Here is a 12,664-nt window from a genome sequence, read left to right on the forward strand (position 1 = left end):
AAGGGTGGCTGGACTGTTGTATTGTACATGTAGATGTAAGCATGTTTAATGATAGGATAATGGGTTGGATTTCAACGTTTCCATAATGTACTGATCATTTATTGATTTAGACAGATATCTATCTACTTGCTGAGTTGCAGCACGTAGCGGTCACACTGTTGGCATTAACGGCCAATAACATGTCCCCTCCCTCTTCCTGTAGTATAAGAATGCAGTATATACAGTAAGTCATCGGAAGTGTAAAATAAGTACGATGATGAACATATTGGGTGCGTTCGTAAATTCAATCTGGAGTACCAGAGTGCGCTCTGGGCGTTCGTAAATTCAGATTGTTGTCAGATTGTCCGTTGGTAAACGCTCTCGGAGCGTTCAGAGCTCACGCTGGATGCTCCGGCCGAGGAGGAGGTTTGATCCGAGCGTTCAGACCCCACAACGACAGTCAAGCACCCAAGCTAACTGGCTAACTTGCTAGCTACTTACAGACACGAATGAGAGAACACCTCACTCTGACCAGTTTACTCGCCCTAGCAGAGCTGGTTAGGCTGTTTTCGTGTTATCCAGAGTGTTGGGGACTGTAACTGTTATGCCGGAAACAATTTAATTACGCTTTCTTTGCCGACGTTTACTGACGCCGACCATATTCAACGGGTGTTGCGTGTTCGTAAATTCATCAGTTATACAGACGAGAGTGCTCTGAAATCAGTGTAGATAGGCAGATCGAATTTACGAACGCACCCATTATTTCATGTTTTGTTCCTCACATTGTGCATGATAATATGATCCTCTGTGTGTGTGGATGGATGAAGTTTCACAGACTGATGAATATTGTATTTTCCTTCCATTGGGTCCATGTGTTCCTATGTGTAGCAAGGACTTCTCTGGTCCTCACAGTACCAGACCAGGAGCTAACAAGACCACAGTATAGTCACTGGGTGTATAACTGGATTCATTGTTTGTTAGCTTATTCTCTACCGAATTTTCACAAAAGATGTACATTATCGGTGTGTTCATGTAGACTTAAGAGTCTGTCACCCTTTGTGGACCCTGTTTGAGTCGCTCTTCGTGTAGCATTTCTGTGTACAGGCCCTGGCCTCGTTTCCCAGTTGCGATGTAACTTAAGCATTGCGACGATTTGACCAACTTTTTAAAGAGCTACTGCCTCTGAAATGTTGGTCATAAATGGTATGTCACGGAATGAAGGGTAAAGGAACTGTTTTTCGTGTTTTATTTTTATATCCTGCCCACATGCCCATAGATAGCAGCATACAAGAAATCATCTATTCAAAGTGACGCTGCACGCGACCCGATCAGAATGCCCATGTGGTCAATTTGGTTTGACAGTCAATATCCCTATGGGGCAAGTTAGGGACCGTCAGTAAATTACACAATTTTGGGACAATATTTTAAAACTTTTAATAGCTCCAAATTTCAATGACTTAAAAAACTCAAACCAATTGTAAAAATTAATATACAAATATTGCAAGCATTTAACCTTTTACTGCAGTGGGCTAAATCAGGGTCACACAGAGTGTTTCTTGGTAGTCTTAAACACATCTGCTTAGAAACAAAGTATACACCTCACACACATGGTTATGGGCTTAAACATAAGAAGATGCCTTTACCTTGTCAGATATAGAGTTTAAATGTATTCCATTTTGAGTTTGCATCCCAATATTACACGTTATATACATCACAGAATACTGAAATGTAACAACACTTTTTGACATAGAAACAAGATTTTCAGAAGTTTTTTCAAAATAATGTTGATTTGTGAAATTATGAAAAATATGAATAACATTCCGCTAGGTAATTTGACTGCATGAAAGAGCTACTGAGACAAAAAAAAAAGAATATGCAACATGAAAATATTGTCCCATTTACATTGTGTAATTTATTGATATCCCTAACTATCCCCAGAGATAGGCTGTCCAAAGTCAAACCATTCTTTCCCCGATTAGCTGAAGCTGATTGGCTAAATAATTTGGCTAACTATTCCCACCTGCGAACACACAAGACACCCACATTAAACCACACCCCAAAACCAACTCACGTTTGAATTCAGTCATGGCCGCTAGCATTTGATAATGAACCAAATCCAGAACAAGGCCAAATTAGGAAGTGCAGTCACCTTTTAAGAGTGTTTCCCAAACAAGCATGTAGAGAGGCATACCGCTCGAGTCATTAGACCATGTGTCGATACTGATTGGATCAAAAGAAAAGCAGCACTCTCAAATCAGCTTTCTCCATTCAAATCTTACCTTAACATTATAATTATAATTATCCCACAATCCTGACGATGGATCACTTCCTATGAGATATTACCACCTACAGTATTGCTGCAAATAAGCTATTGATGCGGCTTATTATGCTTCCCCAATAATAATGCACTAAATCACAGAGTGGGCCCATCACTGCACAAGTGTTGTCACACATCATGAAACACATTGAGGCAAAAAATTACAGATAGTAGCAAAATAGAACTGAATTGAATGAACATTAAATGCATTTCAGTATGATTGAAATAGCCATGTAACCTATGTCTTTTAAAGCAGTCATCTCGCTTTTCATTTGAAACACAATTGTATCCTTGACTTGTTTGTAACAAATACTTTGGTAACTTTGTATTTGTAGTCAACTTCGTTTTGAAGTTATCAGCAGTCACAGTCAGACAGATAGAATCCAGATGTTTAGCAGGAGATCTGTGAATAACGTGACGCAGAAGGGCACGAGTGGTCTGCAAAGGTTTTTAAGAGCCACGTTACTAACGAAGGCTCTGGGAAAACACCTCGGCTATTAAAGACACATCGTCTAGAAAGTTCTAACGATCTGATCTGTCAAGATGAAGGCTCTGGGAAGCAAGGCTCTGCACAGTAAGTGTATGTTTTAGTGTGTGTGTGTGTGTGAGGGATATAGCCTTAGTTAATATCACTGGAAGAACACATGCCTCAATAATAAAAAATAAAAACTATTTAACCTTGAATGAAACTCTGTTGTTGTGTGAGTAACTGCCTCTGCTCTCATTCTCCCTCGTCTAGCCACGTTACTCTGTGATACCAGCACCATGTCCTCTTTGCTATCTCTTCGCTCTCACTCAGTCGTTCTCACTCACTTCCGCTCTACAGACGTCGGACCTTAATTTGAGACAGTTCGCTACAGCAGGAAAATAATCCCGCAGCAACAGAAAATGTGATTTATTATGTAGATTATAATAAATGGACGTTGTTAAATGTTTTGATACATTTTTTACAAGGGAAAATCAAGTCTGACATTTTTTGGGGGTGGAAATGACTTAACTTCAGAAACCTTTTTGAACCTCAAATGCATTACAAGTACAACATTTCATGCATTGCATTCTCCTCCAACACACCTCTTTCTTTTGTGAAAGAACCGCTACACTTAATTTTGCAGGGTAGGATAGTGTGCAGAAATGCAGTAGGTTTGGAAAAGACAATGGTATTCCAGACTCCTTGTTTAAGTACAGGGATAACAAACACTTTACTGAAATTTGGCCTACTTTTATAACAACCAATGACTGCAATCTGGCCTTTCTTTAGTGTGTGTGCCTTAGTATGAGTGTGTGTGTTTTCTCCTATTCTCTCAGCCTCCACACTGTTACATTAGAGAGAGAGGGTGTGTGTGTGTGAATGTGTGGTGTGGGCACCCTCACTGGCAGAGGTGTGTTACAGCAGCAGGGGTATTTTGGTGTCCTCTTGTCTGCCTGTAGTAGCCATCATCTGTCTAATTGGTGTATAAGCAGCAGAGCATGGAGGGAGGCATGCTGAGTGAAACAGTACTTGATGGCACCCACCCACACACAGTCAGTCACAAACGCAAATATAGGGACTAAATATTTTGATGCTTATGCAAGGAACACAAATCGTAAGGGGTTGTGATGTCGTTTCCTAGTTTACAACGAGGCTGCTGAAAGGAAGAGCTCTGACAAGCCAGAGAGAGAGAGAAGCGGAGGTAAAGAGATAGATAGAGGAAGAGAGTGGGGGTGGTGCCAGAGGAAGCTCCATATCAGAGTGAAAGGTAACACTTTATTTGGATTGTCCATCTGTAGATGCTCTACAGACTATCAGTAACATTTCAACTAACCCTAACCTTCACCCTTATCCTAACCTTACGCCTTACCCTAACCTTAGCAAGCAGTTGCTTATCAACAGATAGTTTGTTGATAGTATGAGATTCCAGACAATCCAAATAAAGTGTGAACGAGTGAAAAGAAATGAATCACAAGCTCTATGTTATGTCAATGACCGTCAAACATCCCCTGGGGTTTTTGGGAGTCCTGATGGGTTCATGTTTGTTCATAACTTACAAACCAAAATGAATGAATGACATGTATGCAGGACACGTCTCCCGAGGGGAATAAACAGGCTGTCCGCTGTACCAATTGATCTTCGGATTTCTGTGAGCGTGATAGGGCAAAGCTAGCCTGGGAACCCTACTAAGGTAGATAGAAGGCTGCATTGGAAGGCTTTCTGAAGAAAGTTCGCTGCCCGTTGCAAAGCCTGATCTTAAGGCCAAGATAGTTTACTACACCTAAGGTGAAAACATACACTGAATGTACAAAACATTAAGAATTTAGTCGTTTTTATTGCCTCAGAACAGTCTCAATTCATTGGGGCGTGGACTCTACAAGGTGTGGAAAGCCTTCCAGAGGGATGCTGGGCCATGTTGATTCCACTGCTTCCCACAGTTGTGTCAAGTTGGCTGGATGTCCTTTGGGTGGTGGACCATTCTTGATAAACACAGGAAATTGTTGAGCGTGAGAAACCTACTACCATACCCCCTTCAAAGGCACTTAAATCTTTTGTCTTGCCCATTCACCCTCTGACACACATACACAATCCATGTCTCAAGCTTAAAAATCCTTCTTTTAACCCGTCTCCTCCCATTCATCTACACTGATTGAAGTGGATTTAACAAGTGACATTAATAATCAATCAATCAAATGTATTTATAAAGCCGTTTTTTACATCAGCTGATGTCAGAAAGTGTTATACAGAAACCCAGCCTAAAACCCCAAACAGCAATGCAGATGTAGAAGCACGGTGGCTAGGAACAACTCCCTAGAAAGGCCAGAACCTAGGAAGAAACCTAGAGAGGAACCAGGCTCTGAGGGGTGGCCAGTCCTCTTCTAGCTGTGCCGGGTGGAGATTATAACAGTACATGGCCAAGATGTTCAAACATTCATAGATGACCAGCAGGGTCAAATAATAATAATCACAGTGGATGTAGAGGGTGCAACAGATCAGCACCTCAGTAGTAAATGTCAGTGTGCTTTTCATAGCCGAGCACACAGAGTTCGAGAAAGAGAGTCGATAAAAGCGCGGGTCCGGGACAAGGTAGTCCGTCTGGTGAACAGGTCAGGGTTCCATGGCCGCAGGCAGAACAGTTGAAACTGGAGCAGCACGACCAGGTGGACTGGGGACAGCAAGGAGTCATCAGGCCAGGTAGTCCTGAGGCATGGTCCTCGGGTTCAGGTCCTCCGGGAGGGAAGGGAGAGACCATAGCTTTCACCTGGATTCACCTGGTCAGTGTATGTCATGGAAAGAGCAGTTGTTCTTAAAGGAAAATTCCACCCAAAACTGATATTTTGGTATTTGTTTCATTAGTCCAAACTGTTTGGCTTGTCAACAATCAAGTTTTCAAGATATGTAACTTTCAAAATACATAACTCGGCAGCCCGGGTGGCACAGTGGACTGCATCACAGTACTTAAGGTGTCACTACAGACCTGGGTTCGATCCCAGGCTGTGTCACAACTGGCTGTGACCGGGAGTCTCATAGGGCGGTGCACAGTTGTCCGGGTTAGGTCATCATGCTCCAGTGACTCCTTATGGCGGGCCAGGAGACTGCAGGTCGTCAGTTGAACATTGTCTCCACCACATTGGTGCTTCTGGGTTAATCCAGTGGGTGTTATGAAGCCTAGTTTTAGTGAGTCATGTTTTGGAGAACGCATGATTTGACCTTCGCCTCTCCCGAGCCTGTTAAGGAGTTGCAGCGATGAGACAAGATTCTAATGGGATCGCAATTGGATATCACGAAATTGAGGCAAAAAGGGGTTAAAATACAACATTTTTATAAATACAGAAATCATCCCCAAAATGCATCATATGGGGGTTGATTTCTGTATTTTGAAAGTTGCATATTTTGAAAACTTGACTGCTGACAAGCAAAACATTTTGGGACTATGTCAACAATGGACTAATAAAACCAATACCAAAATATAGTTTTTGGGTGGAGTTTTCCTTTAATACACTCAGTGTAAGTTTCTGTCTTGACCCAGAAGAGCCACCACTACGGTAGTAATTCATCATCGTTGGCTCACCAGCTTCTCTAAACACTTCACTGTGACGCCTGCTGCCCATCTGTTATGAGTCAAGGCCCTCTGTGTCCTCCTCCAACTGATGAACTCTGCTACTCTTCTGTGGGGGACAACTGGACAGAAACTTGTAGTTGAACAATTCCACCTCTCTCCTCTGTTTTCCGTCTCTCTCTGTCTGCCTGTCTCTGACACTGATGTCATTCAATCCCTCCCACGATCTTGTACAGGGGCGCAACTATGGTTTTAGAAGTGGGGGACATATATATATTTTTCTGTCCAGTCGGATAAACACTCCAAACAGCCTATCTGACCGCTTGGAGGCGGCGTCCGCACGGTCCTAAATCACACAATTGACTCGTTTTGTATCACATTCCAATTATAAAACTGGGGGGCAAAAGCAATTTTGGAATGTGTCCCCCTCGTTCCCCAGTGAAAGTTGTGCCCCTGGTCTCATACAAACAGACACTCACACACACTCTCACTCATATCAACCCTCACTCTGTCTCTCTCTTTTCTCTCAATGTCTGTTTCGCTCCTTCACATCAGCCTCCTTCTTTCTCCCTTCCTCTCTCTCTCTTCCCTTCCCCCTCTCGTCCTGTGATTCATCACTGCTGACTGGGAACGACTGACTCACTCTCTTGTTCATAGTTAATATGGTCCTTCTCTTAATGGGACTTATGATCGGAGTTATTGAAAGGAGTTCTCCGTTAAGCCTTCATCTATATTCACCCAGACACATTAGGTGATGAGAAGAGGGGGAGGGGAAGGGGGAGCAAGAGGAGAGGAGGGTGTGAGAGGCGAGGGAAGGAGAGGAGAGGGCACTGAATATGAAATGATTCATTAATAATGGCTCATCTCCTGACTCTAAAGGTACTACAACAGACAGCGAGTGGCAATTATCGGGCTTTATGAATCTGGTTGTGTCTGATAAATTGCACGGTGGTGTCAGTGCTGGCCAGCCCCCACACAGACAGATTGTTTGTGGCCCCTGAAAGAAATGTCTGAAATCGCTATTCAAAAGGCCTCATGCAGTTATTACCATCACTGTCTGACAACCTTTTGGCACTGACTTGAAAGCAGCGGATGGCTGGACAGACGAATAGCTTGTTTGTGTGCTTGTGTCTGTTCTGTCCTAGATGCTGGAGCGCCTGGACAAATTGACGGATGGCACATCATCTGGTGTAGTGTGGCATGTTGTTTGTCTTCTACACTCTCTTTTCACCTTTTTGTACATTCCCCTTTTCTCCTGTTCTCTCAGCCTCCACATTGTTCCATCAGAGAGAGAGAGAGAGTGTGTGTGTGTGTGTGTGTGTGTGTGTGTGTGTGTGTGTGTGTGTGTGTGTGTGTGTGTGTGTGTGTGTGTGTGTGTGTGTGTGTGTGTGTGTGTGTGTGTGTGTGTGTGTGTGTGTGGGTGTGTGTGGGTGTGTGTGGGTGGGTGGGTGTGTGTGTGCACGCGTTTGTGGAGGACTGGAGGACACAGACTTGATCACAGGGCTCCGCATTCACGAGAAGAAGCGTTTCATCACCAAAGAAAGGGGGCCGTGAAAATGGAACAGAGGAGGAGGGAGAGCAGATCAAACGCCAGAGGACAAGAGAAGGAATGAGAGGAGTGAGAGGAGAACGCTAAAAGGGAGGAGAAGGTTATTAACTGACACGACTTTCTCCAATACACACTCACACATACGGAGACAGAACTGCAAACACGTGTACACGGACACACAACACACTCAAAGTGTCCATCTCTCTGGGACTTCAGGAGTGTTGTGTCATTGTTATTATCTTGTGCTTACACAGTGTAGTACATTTCCTCTCTCCTTATCTCTCGTTCATTACAGTGAGTGATTAGAGACAAAAAAACAGTGCCCCATCTCTCTCTCTCTCTATCTTCCTCTCTTCCACTCTCCGTCTCCATATCGCTCTCCCTCCCTCCCTCTCTCTCTCCCTCTCTCTCTCTCGGGGTGAAATGGAATTGAGTGTGCAACACAGAGCCATTCAACTCAATACAACTGGGCAATTCCGCAGTAACGGAATTGTGATACTTGGGTACTGTACTGAACTATACTTTTCTTTATTCTACTGCACCCTACTATGCTGTACTGTGCTGTCCAAACTTGTAAACCCAATTGTGGTTTGTGACTACTATGATTTCCCATTGTAGCCAATTCAACTGCAGAAATTCCATAACAGATTTTTTCCCAATTGATTTGGAAAACTGATTAAAACCGTTACTGATTTGGTAATGCAATTTCTAGTTTTAATCACTTAATAATTCATAAACAAAATTGATATCAGTAAAAACACTATTACTAAATGATAGGTCTACCGTTACTTGTGATGAGGGAGAAAAATTGGAAAATGTGTATCCAAAACGAAATATGTGTTGGTATTATTTGGCAGGGGTCTTTACTTCAACATTGTTGTGTTTTGATGTATTTCTAAAACATTTGAACCCGTCAGAATCTATGCCCTGTCTAAGCCGGGGGAGTGGGTTCTACTAAGCTATATGGAATTGTTTTACAGAAGGTCATACCAAGGATCCTTTTGCTCTTTGATTTGGAATTGAAGTATTGAAGTACCCCCCCCCAAAAAAAAAAATGTTTTCCATTTGTTTTTTAAAATGGCCTTACTGCTATTAACCCATACAAACACATTTGATAACAGATTCACTACATGGAACAACAGTCCCCCCAAAATATCAAAAGGAAGTTTGTTCTGAAGTGTCTGGTCTATATCTGAGAGATACACTATACAGTATATAAAAAGTATGTGGACACCCCTTCAAATGAGTGGATTCGGCTATTTCAGCCACATCCGTTGCTGACAGCTGTATAAAGATCGAGCAGACAGCCATGCAATCTCCATAAACAAAAACTGGCAGTAGAATGGCCTTATGTATTGGCCGTTGTTGGTAGAAGAAGGTGTGGACCAAGGTGCCGCGTGGTATGTGTCCATATTTATTATGTGAACACGGAAATAACAAAAATAACACAGAGAAACGACCAAAAACAGTTCTGGCTGGTGCAGACACACAACAGAAAACAATCACCCACCAAACACAATAGAAAACAGGCTACCTAAATATGGTTCTTAATCAGGGACAACGATTGACAGCTGCCTCTGATTGAGAACCATACCAGGCCAAACACAGAAATAGGAAATCATAGTAAAACTAACATAGACAACCCACCCAACTCACGCCCTGACCCTACTCAAACAAAGACATAATAAAAGAACTAAGGTCAGAACGTGACACCTTACTGAAGAGCTCAGTGACTTTCAAAGTGGCACCATCATAGGATGCCATCTTTCCAACAAGTCAGTTCCTCAAATTTCTGCCCTGCTAGAGCTGCCCCTGTCAACTGTAAGTGCTGTTATTGTGAAGTGGAAACGTCTAGAAGCAACAACAGCTCAGTTTTGAAGTAGTAGGCCACACAAGCTCACAGAACAGGACCACTGAGTGTTGAATTGTCTGTCGCTCGGTTGCAACACTCACTGCCGAGTTCCAAATTTCCTCTGAAGCAACTTCAGCACAATAACTGTTCATCGGGAGCTTCATGAAATGGGTTTCCATGGTCGATCAGCCGCACACAAGCCTAAGATAACCATGCGCAACGCCAAGCGTCAGCTGGAGTGGTGTAAAGCTCGCCACCATTGGACTCTGGAGCAGTGGAAACGCAAACTCCGGATGAGATGAATCACGCTTCACCATCTGGCAGCCCGACGGACGAATATGGGTTTGGCGGACGCCAGGAGAACGCTACCTGCCCCAATGCATAGTGCCAACTGTAAAGTTTGGTGGAGAAGGAATAATTGTCTGGGGATGTTTTCCAATGGTTCGGGCTAGGCCCCTTAGTTCCAGTGAAGGGAAATCTTAACGCTACAGCATACAATAACATTCTAGACTATTCTGTGCTTCCAACTTTGTGGCAACAGTTTGGGGAAGGCCCTTTCCTATTTCAGCATGACAATGTCTCCGTGCATAAAGCGAGGTCTATACAGAAATGGTTTGTTGAGATCAGTGTGGAAGAACTTAACTGGCCTGCACAGAGCCCTGACCTCAACCCCACCGAACCTCTTTGGGATGAATTGGAGCGCAGACTGCGAGCCTGCCCTAATCACCTAACATCAGTGCCGACCTCACTAATGCTCTTGTGACTGAATGGAAGCACGTCCCCGCAGCAATGTTCCAACATCTAGTGGAAAGCCTGTTATAGCAGCTCCATATTAATGCCAATGATTTTGGAATGAGATGTTGTTCAATGGGCAGGTGTCCACATACTTTTGGTCATGTGGTGTATAAGAAAGATCAGAAAGACATGTATTTAATCCCATATTGTTTGTCATTGAACAGTCTCCATATGTACTTCCATTCATTTTTTAAACTGGTACCGGGGGAACTTAAAACAAATCTTGTGAGGCCTGTGGGGATCCTAGAGCAAACCAACCGACATGCACATGTTCGTGAGAGTCTCACCTTTGCACAGAGGCGTCATAATTGTTTGTAGGCCACCATTCAGACGCTTTGTGAGAAGACCGATTTTCGGGATGCCTCATGGTCTGACCAACACTGCTCTAGCTCTGTCCCCTTTCACCCCAGATGTGGGAGTGTGATATAGGTGGATGCAGACGATTGAGAATGGAAAAAAAACATGGGGATTTTTGTATTATGCTAATTAGATGTATTCAACCTTAGGGCGTTTAATGTATATATGCCTTAATTTCTCAAAAATACAGACTCTTATCTTTCATTTGACACCAGATTTGACATGCTCCTATCAACTTCACATGTTGGTGCTCATGGGTAATTTAAAATGGGAAATGACCAACTACAGTCCTGCATGGTGCTGCTAATAGCCCTTGATGTAATTTTCTCTGTTTCCATTCTTTGAATAGGAGGAAGCACAATCAATAGACAATACAAACAACAACTTGTCAGAGATTCAAAGCACACGCAACAATTAAATGCTGGTTAAATTAGTTTCTATTCTAAATATAGCAGGTAATCGGAGGTTACACACACAGGCACACCCGGGCATAAAAACACAAACACACACACACATAGACACACACATAGACACACACATAGACACACACACACACACACACACACACACACACACACACACACACACGCACACACACACACACACACACACACGTACACACATAAATTCTGGCATACACACACACACACGCACACACACACACACACACGTACACACACAAATACTGGCATATACACACACACACACACACACACACACATACACACACAATTACTGGCATACACACGCACACACACACATACTCACATACACGCACAGGCTTGTATGGCTGACACCTGCTGACAGGAGCATAAAGAGTTCTTCCTGTATAACATACCATTAGGCTATCCCCGTATTTCACCCACACAGTAACACATGCAATGCAGTGCTCTCATGCAATGCAGTATGTATACTTCTCACAATCCTGTAACTCTCTCTCTTTTGCTCTCTCTCTCTCTCTCTCTCTGCCTCTATCCCTCTCTCTCTCTCTCTCTTTCTTTCTCTGCCTCTATCCCTCTCTCTCTCTCACACACACACACACACACACACACACACACACACACACACACAAATACATGCACACACACACGCACACACACACAACCATAATTTAATTCTCCAATAAGTGAATCTGTCAAAGTAATCAGATCTCATCTCAGTCAGTGGAAGAAATGGATAGTTGTATCTTTTGATCGTGGCTCTGCCTCCCCTCTGGTCCTGTCACACATCTCTTTTTGATCAAAGACAAATATTACCAGGATATATTAACTTTATGGAGGAGAGACAAGCCGCAGGGGACAAACGGAATGAAATGGCCGTGACACCGGACTTCCAAGCACACGCCGCAGGGACCAGTTTCAGTGTCGCACAGGAGGAGGCACAGCACAGCTCAGCTACACAGCATCACTGAAACTGTATAACAAACAGATCAGATTATAGTACATACATTATTTTGTCTATTTCTGTACCAGCCACACAGACCCCCTATACTCTGTAGACAGTAGATATATTTTGCAGTCTAACAATGTTATGGTAATGTTATGGCTACTGTGTAGGTCTGATACAGGTGGGTGTCAGTACAGGTGGTGTCCAGGGAATGTGTTAGGTGTTGTTGTATTTTTATTTTACCTTTATTTTACTAGGCAACAAATTCTTATTTTCAATGACAGCCTAAGAACAGTGGGTTAACTGCCTGTTCAGGGGCAGAATGACAGATTTGTACCTTGTCAGCTCGGGGATTTGAACTTGCAACCTTCCGGTTACTAGTCCAACACTCTAACCACTAG

The 12,664-nt window shown here is 43.2% G+C and overlaps 1 pseudogene; it reads left to right on the forward strand.

Moving 5' to 3' along the window:
• LOC112225828 overlaps positions 1 to 1,258 on the forward strand; it is a 36,555-nt pseudogene extending 35,297 nt beyond the window's left edge.
• Positions 1,259 to 12,664: the final 11,406 nt, after the last annotated feature.

This window comes from Oncorhynchus tshawytscha, linkage group LG27 (genome assembly GCF_018296145.1).
Source record: "Oncorhynchus tshawytscha isolate Ot180627B linkage group LG27, Otsh_v2.0, whole genome shotgun sequence".
In the NCBI taxonomy this organism is placed as follows: Eukaryota; Metazoa; Chordata; class Actinopteri; order Salmoniformes; family Salmonidae; genus Oncorhynchus; species Oncorhynchus tshawytscha.